We start from the raw sequence: 13,227 nt of genomic DNA on the forward strand, positions 1-13,227 counted from the left end.
AGTGTATAATGAAAAGTGTATTTTTCAACCCCAAGAAAAGCACCTTTCATCTACAGTATTTTACATGCTCTGTAGAGTATCTACAGATATTTAACTGATCACATTACTTCTCACGCTGTAAAACTGCAATTATTAATATTTATTATCTTACTGAACCCAAAGTATGCAAAGTGCTTCATAGGGTAAATAGGAAGGCCTGGTACCTGCCTAGAAGAGCTTACAATCTAATTTAGATATTGCATAACAAATGGCATGGGGTGGCAGGTTAAGGAAAGAGGCTATAGCAGCAGGATTATGTGGTTATGCAGCAAAGGTTAGTACAAAGCATGGTGAAGCAATTTTTATAAGTATAAAAATCCATATCTTTTATAATGGAATTTAATAATAATTGAACTTTCTGTAATGCACTCAGTGAGGTTACTGTTGCTATTAGAATGTCATTCAGAAGAAATAAAAGTTAACAACTGATCAAATCTAATTAAAATATAGAATCCCCAGCATACTCTTTCATCATCCTTTAATGACTTGTAAAAAGCACTTACTTAGAGGACCAAGTGAATTTGAGCAAATATTTATGCACAGATGTCATGGGCAAAGACTTACCTCAGCCTTGTACAATATTCTTTCGAAGAGTTGTAAACCTAAAACTAAATCCAAATGTATAATGGCCTAGGGAATCTATTTCCAGAGAGCTGAACCAGATCCTTTGGGGGTGGGGGGAAATATCCAGTCCAGCACATGACAAATCTTTGATTTTTACATCCAGTTTAAAAGTTCACTACAAACTTGTATATAAAGAGCAGTATACACCCAAATGGGCCAGTCAGACTCCAGTCTTTGCTTGCAGAGTGTCTGGTGGGAATGCCTTTGTATAAATACTTTGAAAATTGGCACAAAAATACAGTACTCCAACATGATCCTAAAATGACTTTTTTTCTAGAAAGTCAACTTTCAGTGCTTGTTCCTTATTTCTGTGTTCAAAAAGTTTCCATATAGGTCCCTTCTCTGTCCCCATTTTCAAAATCCTTGAGACTGTTTCTGTTCTCATTAAAATCATTCTGAGTTTTGCCATGGACTTCAGTAGGAAGAGGATTTGGTTTTTAATATTACTTTGGGACCCCTTAACATTTAGGCATTAATCTACTTTTATATGTCAATGAAGAGCCTGGTTTTTCACCATTGAAATCAATGGGGGGTTGCCATTGATATCAGTAGGTGCAGGGTCAATGCCTAAATGATGATCGGTTCTCAGTAGTAAAATCTGCAAAGGCAATTAAAAACTAATAAACAACAAGATCATCGACTTCCTCTCCATATGGCAAATGGATACACTTTATTCTCTTTGTCCTTTTACTCTTCTGTCCCTGCATTTTACAGTTCAGTACCATATTTTCTTTAATCATACTACTAAAGGCATTGGACCAATGATCCATTTTGCTTCCCTTGCTTTCCTGGTGATGTCCATTAATGAAGCCGTACCTTTCAGCGCCAGTGACTCTGTTATCTAAATTATTTACTTGGGACAGCAGTTTCTCAAACTTCTTGCTCAAGTTGGCAGTTGCTTACTGGATCAAATTAGAGTTTCCTATTGATTTCCTCTAGTGAAGTGTGTAGAGATCCATCATGGTTTAAAGTACCAAAACAAAAATGGTAAATGTTGGGGCTTGTGCACGTTGAATGAAGATACTGTGGACCAGAGAACAACAATTCCATTTTGCAACCATTTTTGAGGTTTTGACATTTGTTTTAGTTTTGCACTGGAATGAAAACAAAACCTATTGAACATTTTTGCAAAAATGGAATGGCATCTTGATGCCTGGGAAGAGGTGGGTGTGTCAGTCTATCCCCTGGTGGTTAAGGCACTGGTCTGTGGAAGACAGACTCATGTCCTTACTTGATTTATAGCAGACTTTTCACTCTAGCTCACCCAATGCAAGGACTTGACCCTGGGTCTGCTACATCCTAAGCTAGTATTCTAACCACCCAGCTATAGAGAGTCCCTTACATGTGCTCTCAGACACACACACAAAGCCCGGAACCAGACAACTTAGCCAAAACTGAAACATCTCTGAAAAATGTTTATCTCTGATGAAATCACATATTTAAATGAAATTTCATTTTGTTGAAAATATTCCAAGCAGCTCTTCTGCAGACATGATTGCCTGTTATGTTGACTCTTGTGTTGTCATTTACACCTGTTCAAAATCAGTGTCAAGTGCTACCAAATCAGCATGGCAGCTTTTATACCACTTCACACATCTGTAAAGCCCCAATACAGGGGACCATCCATATTTCAGTCAGCACTTAAAGATGTTGTGCTTATGATTAAATAAAATCCCATTGAAGTCAATGGGATTAAAACCTTGTAAATCATGCATAGTCTTAATTGCTGTCCTAAATAGGGATTAAGCATGTGCTTAAGTGTTTTCCTGAATCAGGTCTTAAATGACTGCATAAATTGCATGGAAGTGGAGAATCAGACCCGGACTGGTAGTTTGGATCAAGGGATTTTGTCTGGGCCAGTCTCTCAGCACTATCTATCACGCTGATAGGTGCTACACAAAAACCTAAGGGCCCAGTTCTCATTCTGCACTGAATAGCATTTAAATGTGTAGTCCTATTGACTTCAGTGGCACTACTGGCATGAGTAAATGCCAGGACTGCAGAGTATGGCATAGAAAAGCAGAGAACAATTACGAGAAAAAAATTCTTGTAAATACAAAGACCAAAATACCTACCAGAGGAATTAGTAAATGTCCTGGTAAAGATTCATAAGTGAAATATTATTAATCAAATTTCTTAAGGAAATGCCTAAGGGACAGCCAGGATCCGGGCCCCATTGTGCTAGGTGCTGCACAGACACAGAGAAGCAGACAGTCCCTGTCCCAAAGAGCATACAGTGTAAATAGACAAGACAAATCAAGGGTTGGGGAAGAGCACAAGCAGAGGGGAACTATGTGGTAGTGGCAAACAGCATGTTAGTTCTAAGATATATTTTTTGGTGGGCAAGGCAGGGCATTAGGAGCAGGAGATAACCTAAATGGAAGGCAAAGAAAAGGGAAGGCAGGTGACGGGTGCAGGGCCAGGGAGATGAGGGATAGGTGTGGAGTGAAGCTGAGATGAACAGACTTTGAGGGAGAGGGAGGGTTGGAGCAAACAGCCAAAGTCTGGTCAAAACCGTGGAAAGTTCTCTAACTGGCCAAGGTCCCTGCTTTGGCTGCTTCTGCAGCTTGTCCTATCAGCTTGAGTGTCTGGCTGGATTCTCTCTCAGTTTCCCCACAAAAACATGTGGTACAGCTGGGTCCTAGTTTCCACAGAATGGGGGAATCCCCCCTGAACAATTCTGAGTTAAAGAGGAGAGGAGAGTACTTTCACCCAGTACTTCACTACAACAGCTTCTGCAGCTGCTCCTACTCATTGGAGTTTCTTCTTAAAAATACTGTTAAACAAGTTGTTTGTTTTCACTCTATTATATAACCAGCTCAACAGGAGCATAATAAAAGCATTTGAAACTAAATAGCCTGATAAAGTTTCAAAGAAGCCAAAATTCTCTTCAGTCTACTCCATGTGGCTTGCTACAAGGATCTTTTGTGTTTGTAATGGCCAGATCTGTAGATTTCAGCATAAAATTGCTCACTTTGGTGATGAGTCTCCTTTCTCTCACTGTTTCTGACCACCAGCTAAAGAAGAAATATCAGGAAACATGCCACTTAGCAATTATATATATATATATATATATATATATATATACACATATATTGCCACTTAGCAATTATATATATATATATATATATATATATATATATATATATATATATATATATAAAATCTGCAGTGACAGAACATTTCTTGCAGGGACCAAAACTTCCTTCCCCTAAGTCATGAATAATGTTTTTTATGACTGCCTAGGGTAACAGGAAAAATTTCCTCCCTCCAGGTCCTCAGTCTTTTCTTATTTAGATTCCAAATATTGCTCATTCTATTCCTCTATCTGTAGAATCTTTGTAAGGAAGATCTATGTTAGAAACCAGGGGAGGAGATTGCTTTTATTTCAGTGGCGATGGTATAAAAGAATAAGGGGGAAAAGCAACAGAAGCTATCAAAGAAAAAGAACATTTCAAATCACTGATTAAAATTATTCTTAATGGCTGCAAGGGAATGTTCTGCATACCGTTACTGAATGTCTTGCTTGCTGTTAGAATAGGCTTTGAATGCTAAATATGTCAGCTATGGAGTTTGTTTCTTGGCTTGCTACTTTTCTATCATGTTGCAATACAAGTATGGAACATGAATCCTGGACCTGAGGGACTGACAAGGACTGCTATCACTATTTCCTCTGTGACATTCCCCCCCCAGCCCCCGTGTTTGTTTCCAGGACTTTTTATGGCACTGATGGCTAGTAATGTCCAAACACCTCACAATTATTAGTTATTTTATCCTCACAACTCTCCTGTTATGTCGGAAAGCAGTATTATCCCCATTTTACAAAGAGGGAGCTTAGGGACACACAAAGAGACTAGATTCTGATGCTGTGTCTACATCACAAGAGCTACAGTGGCACACACAGCTACCGTGCTGTAGCTACACCACTGTATTGTAGGCACTTGATACAGCAACAGAAGAGGTTTTTCTGTGACTGTAGTAAATCCACCCCCTCGAGAGGTGGTAGCTGGGTTGATGGAAGAGTTCTTCTAGTGGTGTCTGTACCAGGGCTTAGGTCAGCTTATCCATGTCTTTCAGAGGTATTATTTTTTCATCCCCCTGAGCAACATAGCTAGGTTGACCTAAATTTCAGGTGTAGCCCAGACCTGATTCATCCAGTCATCTGCATCTGTGTAAGGTGGGTATAAAAAGCTTCCATTCAGATGTAGTAACATGTTTTGCTCACACTGTACATTGTAAATAACAACACAAGGTACCAAGCAGTGGAGAGTCCGACCCTAAGGACCTGTCTACACTGCAGAGTTAACCAAGTTATAACTTGAGTGTTGCCCCTAATTTGAGTCCTGTCCACATGCAAAAACCTTTAGCTTGCTTTTAACTCAGGTTGGCTGGTCCATCAGTGGGGAAAGACTACAACTCAAGGTAGCACAACTTGTCAGTTGCTAACACAATCACCCTGTGCAGCAGGGTGGCTGCTCTCACTCGAGGTAGGCTAACAAGAATGGAGTTAACTCGAGCATACATAAATCGAGTTAACTTTGCAGGGAAGACAGCCTAAAAGACAAGTGACTTTTCCACAGTGACACAGGATGTCTATGGCAGAATTAGGAATGTAAATCAGATTTGTCTACACTTGAATCTGGAGACATAATTGCAGCATGTGTAGACATATCTGAGCTAGCTTGAGTTAGCTAGATCAAAGCTAGCTCAAGAAACAATAGCAATGAAGCTGCAGCACCACAGGAAATGACATAGACTAGCCATACCCATCCAGGACCCTGGTATGGCTAGTCAAGTGGGTAGCCAGGGCAACCACCTGTGCTACCATGGCTTTATTGTTGTTGTTACTTAAGCTAGCTTTTATTTTAATTCTAATTCAAGCACCTAATGAGCACCTGGGAGAAAGAATGTCATTATTAAAATATCAGGACCACCACTTCTTCAATTAAAGTGTGAAAGCTTGCTCTATATAACTCTGATACGCCTAAGATGTAATGTCCTATCCTTTCCCCCACTGAAAAAAACAAATAAATACAAAACACAAAAACAATCTCAAAACAAAAGACCAGACTTGCCACTGCTTATTTTTGCTCTTAGAAATATCAGCAGAAAAAAAATGCTGATATCATAAAGAACAATACAAAGATAGAAACACAGCATTTTACAAAATCCTTTGCAGGTCACCCTCAGTATTGCTTCTTGGCAGAAGCCAGTGTGAGTATTTATGGCTAAGTTAAAACCTGTGAAAGTGCAAGTCATAATGGAAATGCTGACCCTTAACTAGCACAATGTGAGTGAGTGCTGCCCCAGTGAAAGTTCTTATAAGCTCTTTGCTATAAAAACATCTTACGTTCAACTCGCCAAGTATCAGTCTTTTGTACTGGTTAATATTATCGAGGGACTCCTTGCCTGACAGAATATAATTTAGCATCTATTAAATATGATTACTTGGCCTTGAAAATGATGGATATTGAACAGAATTATAGGATCACTTTACAAAAGAAAGGTCTCTTTTACATCCTTTCTTGTGGGGCATTAAAGCAAGCCTGGGAAAACTCCTAAGGGATTCATGGCCTTTATAGGTTACATTTATGAAAAGGGGGATTGATATTCATATTAAAAACTGTAAAAAATGAACAGAGTGATGTGGCAAGCATGTGGACAGCTCTGACATGTATCTAAAAAGTGAGTGGCATGTTCAACAACTGTTTTACTTGCTTTAATTATATTAGGGATATGAAAAGTGCATTTAATTTCAAACTAACCTTTCGTTATCTCTGTTGGAATATTAATCCCCAGTGGCTTCCTAAAGTTTCTGTATTTCCCACTACATTCAAATTTGTAGCTCATGCTAGTAGATTTCCTGTCTCTCAGATGACCTGATAGTTTCATTTTCACCAGATTCAGATTTTTGATTAGGTTTCTGTTGAAACTGAATTTGAATACATATATATACACACATGCACTATGTGGAGTGGTTTTAAGCCACACTAAACCTATGGGCCAAATTATGTCCTATATGAGAAAACAGCATTGTAAGGCCAGGAAATTCCATGAACTGAAATGCTCACAGTTTCCTATTCATCAGGGAGGGCTGAGGGCAAGTTTGCCTCTTCCAATGAGTGGGCGGGGCGGGGGTAGTGGGGGGGCCTCCAAAAGCTATCACAAATATAAAAAACATGAATTGCTCCTAGTAGAGATAAACAAATATATTCAGCAGCCAGAGTGGGGAAAGAGGGAGGGAAAGAAAAAATAGGAGGACTACTTCTTAGGCCTTCACCTTTGCCTCTATCTCTCATGAGTCATGACATAACTTCCTCTGGGCCCTTGCTGTCATCAGAACCCTGCCTGAATTCTGCTCAAAACTTCTCCTCAGGTAGAGATTCACCTCACTGAGGGTAATTCTGTACCCTATCACCTGAAAGTCCTTCATTAAACACTAGGGGACAAATTCATCACTAAAGCTAAAATCATGTTTTTCTTTTACTTCAGTCACATAACTAAAATCATTGTGTGTCTGAGGAGAGCATAAGACATATGGCACATTGACAAATCTTGGCTTGCACTATTTCTGTTTTGAGATGAGGAATGGTATTCTCTTATAGATGAGTGAAAATTCCAAGTTGGTGTGCCAGTCCTATATTTCTGAAGGAAGATGACTTCCTTGCTTAATGCTTTGTTGTTTTGGTATATGTGATATGATAATAGTGTGGTACCACAAATGTATGACTGTATAGTAACTGGCATGTACTGACACATCATAATCCACCTCTAACAAATATAATATTCAAAAATGTAAATGTATGTTTACTCAATGATACTAAATTACTTCCTGGATACGATACGTCTGACAATAATCAGTGAACATTTGAAGCATATTAGACTACCTGCAGAGCCAGATTCTCTGCTGCCTTGCACGTTTTGCAGAAATTTGAACACGTGCAAAGTGGTAGTAAAATATTACCAAACCAGAGCTGTCCACCCATTGACACTGGTGATAGCACTTAAACCCACTTTGCAGAGATTTCATAAAGAGCATAATTGGGCCCTCAATCTGTGTACTAAAAATTCTTTAACTATTTTCAACTGTATGGCAATACACATAAAACTATATTTTCCCAGTTTATGTATTAATTCCCCTTTAGACAGCAGTCCTGGGTGTCAAGATTAGGTTGGAAGCAAGTTGTTACAACTGCAACATAAATCTTGGCGAAATAGGAACATATAATGGAATTGCTGACACAACCTTAACACTTCAGGTGGGAAAGATATGATTGAATTTAAGAACAATGTCTCTCATCCATTAAGTCATTAAGTATATTGTTACAATCTGACACATATGTTAAGTACTACATGAAAGTGGTTAACAATGATATGCAAATAAAATATTCTTCCAGGATTAGCTGATTTCATATTGTGTTTGCCAAATTTTTACAATAAAATACCTTGCAGCTTTTTTCAATGTTTTGTCATTTATATAAATGTTGTTAAATATGATGCTTAAGTAGTCTAACAAAATGCAATATTACAATGTGATTTTTCTTCCCACCAGAGTCTAGAATTGAGCTTAATTAGAAATTAGGATATTTGTAATGGGCATAACAACCTCTAATTCAAACTCATTTTACGATGACTTGTTATAAAATAAGGACTGTATTATTCTCTCTGTTACACTTGTTTCATCCCATGCATCAGGACTAGACTATAAACCCGATTTCTAGCATGACAGTGTAAGTCAGAGAAGTCAATGGAGTTACATCAGTGAAAACCTTTGTAAGTGAGACCAGAATCAAGTCTTATGTTGCAGTACCCAATCCTGCAGACCTGCTGCAGGCAAAAGTCTATTTTTTGTTGGCCAAAAATATATTTCTATCACATATTGAAATATGAAAATATTGAAATCTAAGAGTGATTTAAGCACGGAGCTATGGAATAATGGGGGGAGGAGAGAAAGGCTTCCTCAAGCTTTCCTTGGGTCCCTCCTGCCACACACACACATATCAGAAAACCCTCTAGCTGAGTGTAAGAGGTGGGAGACTCCCCTTCGCATCCTTCCCCCCCCATCAGACAGAAAAGGGAAATGAACATAGGGAACTGTTCTAACCACTGAGATAAAAGTTATAAGGTGGACTCACTGCTTCTCTTTCCCCTCTGCCCCCCCTCAGTTTTGGATGGGATGAAGTAGATGCCTAACTCATTCTCACAAGAAACTAGATGACTTAGGTGCTTTGATTGTCAGACTCCAGGAAAGGGGTTCCTGCTCATGGATCACCAGTAGAGATAAGTGCCTCTCTGCACCCTAGATTGAGGTGCTAAAGTATCCTGACCAGCAGAACTGGAGTCAGAAGGCAAAGAGTCCCTATAGGAACTATTATTGAGAGGACATCCGGGAAACTAGGAATGGCTGGAAGCAATTCACCTACTGGGTTTTAAAAGGCACCTATTCCAGCGTTTGTGGATTCTACTGCTAGATGCCTAAAAATTAGACATTGCAACACCTAGGCTGCTAGCAACTCTAGGCAAGTATCTAAGTCACTGATTCTGCAAGCTACTCCATGTGGGGAGATTCTTGTGTCTGCATAGAACCCCATTGACTTTAAGGGGCTCCCACACAGGTACAGGCATCCACCTGCATGGAGATACTTGCAAAAAGGGGGCCTAAATTGTTACTAGGCCCCTGATTCTGCAATTTATAACAGATAAGTAGGAAGCTGCATCTGTGTGGAGCCCCATTGGCTTCACTGGGCTTCTGATCAGGTACCAATCTTCCCACATGTTGTGAATTGCAGGATCAGGCCTAAATGAATATATATAAATGAATATATGTATATATAATATTCAGGATATCTTGATGTGAAGTTCCTTGTATTTTTACATTATTTATCCATCTCAAAAAACTTATTGATGGACAAGATCTTTGTACAAAGATAGCATGTCTCGCATGCCCTTTTTTACCTACCATTCAAGACTGTAGTTATGATCAAAGAAAACAAGAAATAAGTTTGGGTTGTTGTTGTTCACTGTTTCTTTAAAACAACAACAAAAAACCCTCAAAATATTTTAAAAGACTTAAGATATTTTTGGTGAATTAGAGTCCTGAATGTTGGTTGGTGACAATAACATAGATACAATTTTTTTTAAATACAAGAGTTGTTCATCTTTTATATTACAAAAACAACATGGAAATGATTAGAATGATGAAGGAAAGCATATAAAAATTGTGCAATTATGAAAATTTCATGTAAATGTCACACTCTAGTTTTTTAAAAAACGAAATCCCTTCTTGCGAATAGCTCAAGTATAGCAGCTAATGGGCTTAGATATTGTAGTTAAAACACAAACCCCTTTCCATACCATTCACAAATTGTAATGAATTAGAACGCGAACTGACAGCAATTTCCAATTCTCAAAAATCAGTCCATGTAGAGTAAAAGGGGATAAACTGTTTTCTTCTGAAGTTAATCCTACCCTCACAACTATGCTAGGGAGGGGCACTGAAACTAAGCCTGCCCACTGCAGTTTCAAAACTTTTGACTACTTCATTCCCAGCTCACATTTTGCTTGGTAACTCAGAGTCCTTCAGATCCCTAAAAGGGACAGAGGTTAAATATTAAATAATTACAAAAAAATCCCTTACCAGGACCTGTATTATTAATATGTCTTTAATTAATAACCCTGAAAGAATTTGAAAACTCTGCTTTTCACCATTTCTGTTTACTTTCATTTTTTACCCTCTAAATTGAAAAATACATCAGTCAATTTCATTTCTGTTTCTAGTCAGTTTCACATCCACTTTCAGCTACTCAAGCACTAGCAGGATATTGTAATGTTTGGCTTACAGATTTTGTATGGGGATGTTTACTTTCTAGAGTTCATCTAAACTGGCAAATGCCACAAAATGAGAAAAGTCAGAAAACAAAAGCACACATTTCATAGAATGTGCCTCATTTTATTCTGCTTTGTGTCTTTCACTTCTGGGTCACCAGAGTTTCCTTTTCAACTGAAACAAATAACTCTAGGAGAGGGGATCACAAAGAGAGGGAACTTTCTACAGTGTGTGCCAATCTGTAGATTAATAAATACATTGATTACATTTGAGAGTCTGTATGTACCTGTCTTCCCACTGAGAGACCCACCATGCAATCGGTGGTAATTTAAAAATCAATTGCTCCTCTGTGGTAATTAAATTTGTCTGTTTAAATAGATATAATTGATAGTGCCTGCAACTAATTTCAAAGCAGGGATTCTTAAGGGATTCTAATGATTAAGGGATATGAGCCAAAGGTTTTTGATTGTTTTTTTTTTTTCAACAACTGAACATCCAAGGTAAATAAACGGTTGGAGTGAGTATTGGTTGAAATGTCTTGGTTTATATAAATTATAATGTAACACTTATGGTTGAAGTTAATCTTGAAATATATTGCCAGACAGAGCCAAATAGTTATAGATGAGCTGCTTTCATTAGTTATATTTATTATAATAGTTTAACTATATTAAAATGTAATTGTATTCATATTTTATACAAAATGCATTGAAACAAATGTGCTTTTCATAATATTGCATTATACTACTGTACTTAAAATGTAGCGCTTTGACATATGCCTAATTGTTAAATCTATGTACATTAAGTTTACTTTTCTTTAAAAGCTGATTAAAATGTGTTCTTTATTGTTGGGAGTGTAACAGAGGGAGTTGAAGATTAAGGAACTTTTGCTACTCACAGTGTTTAGTCCAGAAAAACATGATGCTCACATGAATAGAATACATAGTTCGAAGATTAATTGAACACCAATTTCTCCCCAGGCAATTCATTGTTATGCACCAGAGGGTTCCAAGGGGAGGGCTATTTAGAAAGGAAAAAAGGATAAGGCCAGCACTGACGCATAAGAAGTGCATATACAGTTTTAAAAGTCTGTGCAATTTGCTTTCATCCTGAGGTGGCATTAACTGATATATTAACACTGTATACAGGGTATTATATGCCTATTTATTATATTATTTTTATTTAATACCAGCAGGAAATACTTTTATCACACAGCATATAGAGCATGTGTGTTTTGAAATCCAGAATGCATTCTTAAAGAGACAGATACTGAACCAATACCAATGTGCGCCAATTAACTAACGTGCTTCTCCTGTAGTTTCAGTTCTAAAATTGCCAGCTGTCCCTGAGTTTGCAGAGACACCACAATCAACACTTTTTTTGATTTTGAAGGGTCTTAATTTTAGAACAAAGTCTTGCAGGGAACAACATTCCTAATTAAGTAGAATAGAAGATTATTAGAAAAGGGCATCATCTCAGCACAAAGAAATTCTGGAATGGGCTCCGCACAATAAGAACAATGAATCATTTTATTATTATTATTATTTTATTATTAAATACGAAGCACTGGCATTCACAAAACCTATGCAGCTTCTCTGAGAATGGGTGTCATACCATACATTTAAAACATTAATTTAAAAAATACCACACAACACTTATGTCACCCAACAGACCACCACAAGTAAAAGGGTCTAAAATCTTAAAATTCACGACCTGAAAACTCAGTTCCAAAGAACAAAGTTACAGTTGTTGCTGACTTCTGTCATGGGAAGGGTTATGTTCTGGGGTTTTTTTATTCTTTTATTCCTCTTTGTTAAAAAATTCAGAGGCGGAATCTTACATGTGAGAATTATTTGCCATCTTTAGAAATGGATTTTAACAGGCTCTGATGTTAAATCAAAACATACGTGTGTAAAGGGTTTACAGTATGCCCTTATATTATTTCTGTGGTTAGATGTCTGTTGATGAATTTCCACCCATTAGACTTTTTATTTTTTTCCCTCTTGTATTTGCAGAATTTTTTTCTGAAACATATTGAAGGAGTTAATGTTTTGTAATAACAGATTCCTAAGCTTACATCTGATACTTTTGGAGTACATTTTGTTCTAACTTGCAGAACTATACAAATAAATCCACAACTGCCATAAACTGTCCTAGCTCCATTGACTTCAACAGAACTGTGACAATTTACACCAACTAAGGTAACATTAATCTGTTATTGGGCATGGCCTGGATCCACAAAGCCTTGAAAATCACTGGACTCCACAAACCCTGGGGTAAGTGTCTAGGCTTCGTATATGATGCATGGTGAGAGATAAATGCCTGACAATGCAATCCACAAAAGCCAGCACACTATGTGGGGAGTTGCCTAAACTAGCCAATGGGATATGCTGACACTCTGGTGTGTCCTAAATCCTATCCTTCTCACAGAGTGAGAGGCCTAAATCTGGGCTGGAGGGAGGTGCCTATCTCTGCTTGGAATCCACAGATGGGAACCCTCTCTTGGAGTCATGCACTAAACTGTTCTTGCAAGAAGAGCTTTGAACAGGTGTTCCCCACCTCCCAGAAGCGTGCGCTAATCACTGGATTATGAGATATTCTGACACAGGTCTCTCACTTATTGAATCTGTTCAACTTTGCATTCAATAACTGGGCCAGAGGTAGAATGTGAATGACACAGCCCTATTCAAATCCCATCTCTTCATCATGCAGAAGGGGGAACTCAACTAGGGTCACCCATA

This window comes from Caretta caretta, chromosome 6, assembly GCF_965140235.1.
Source record: "Caretta caretta isolate rCarCar2 chromosome 6, rCarCar1.hap1, whole genome shotgun sequence".
Taxonomy (NCBI): Eukaryota; Metazoa; Chordata; order Testudines; family Cheloniidae; genus Caretta; species Caretta caretta.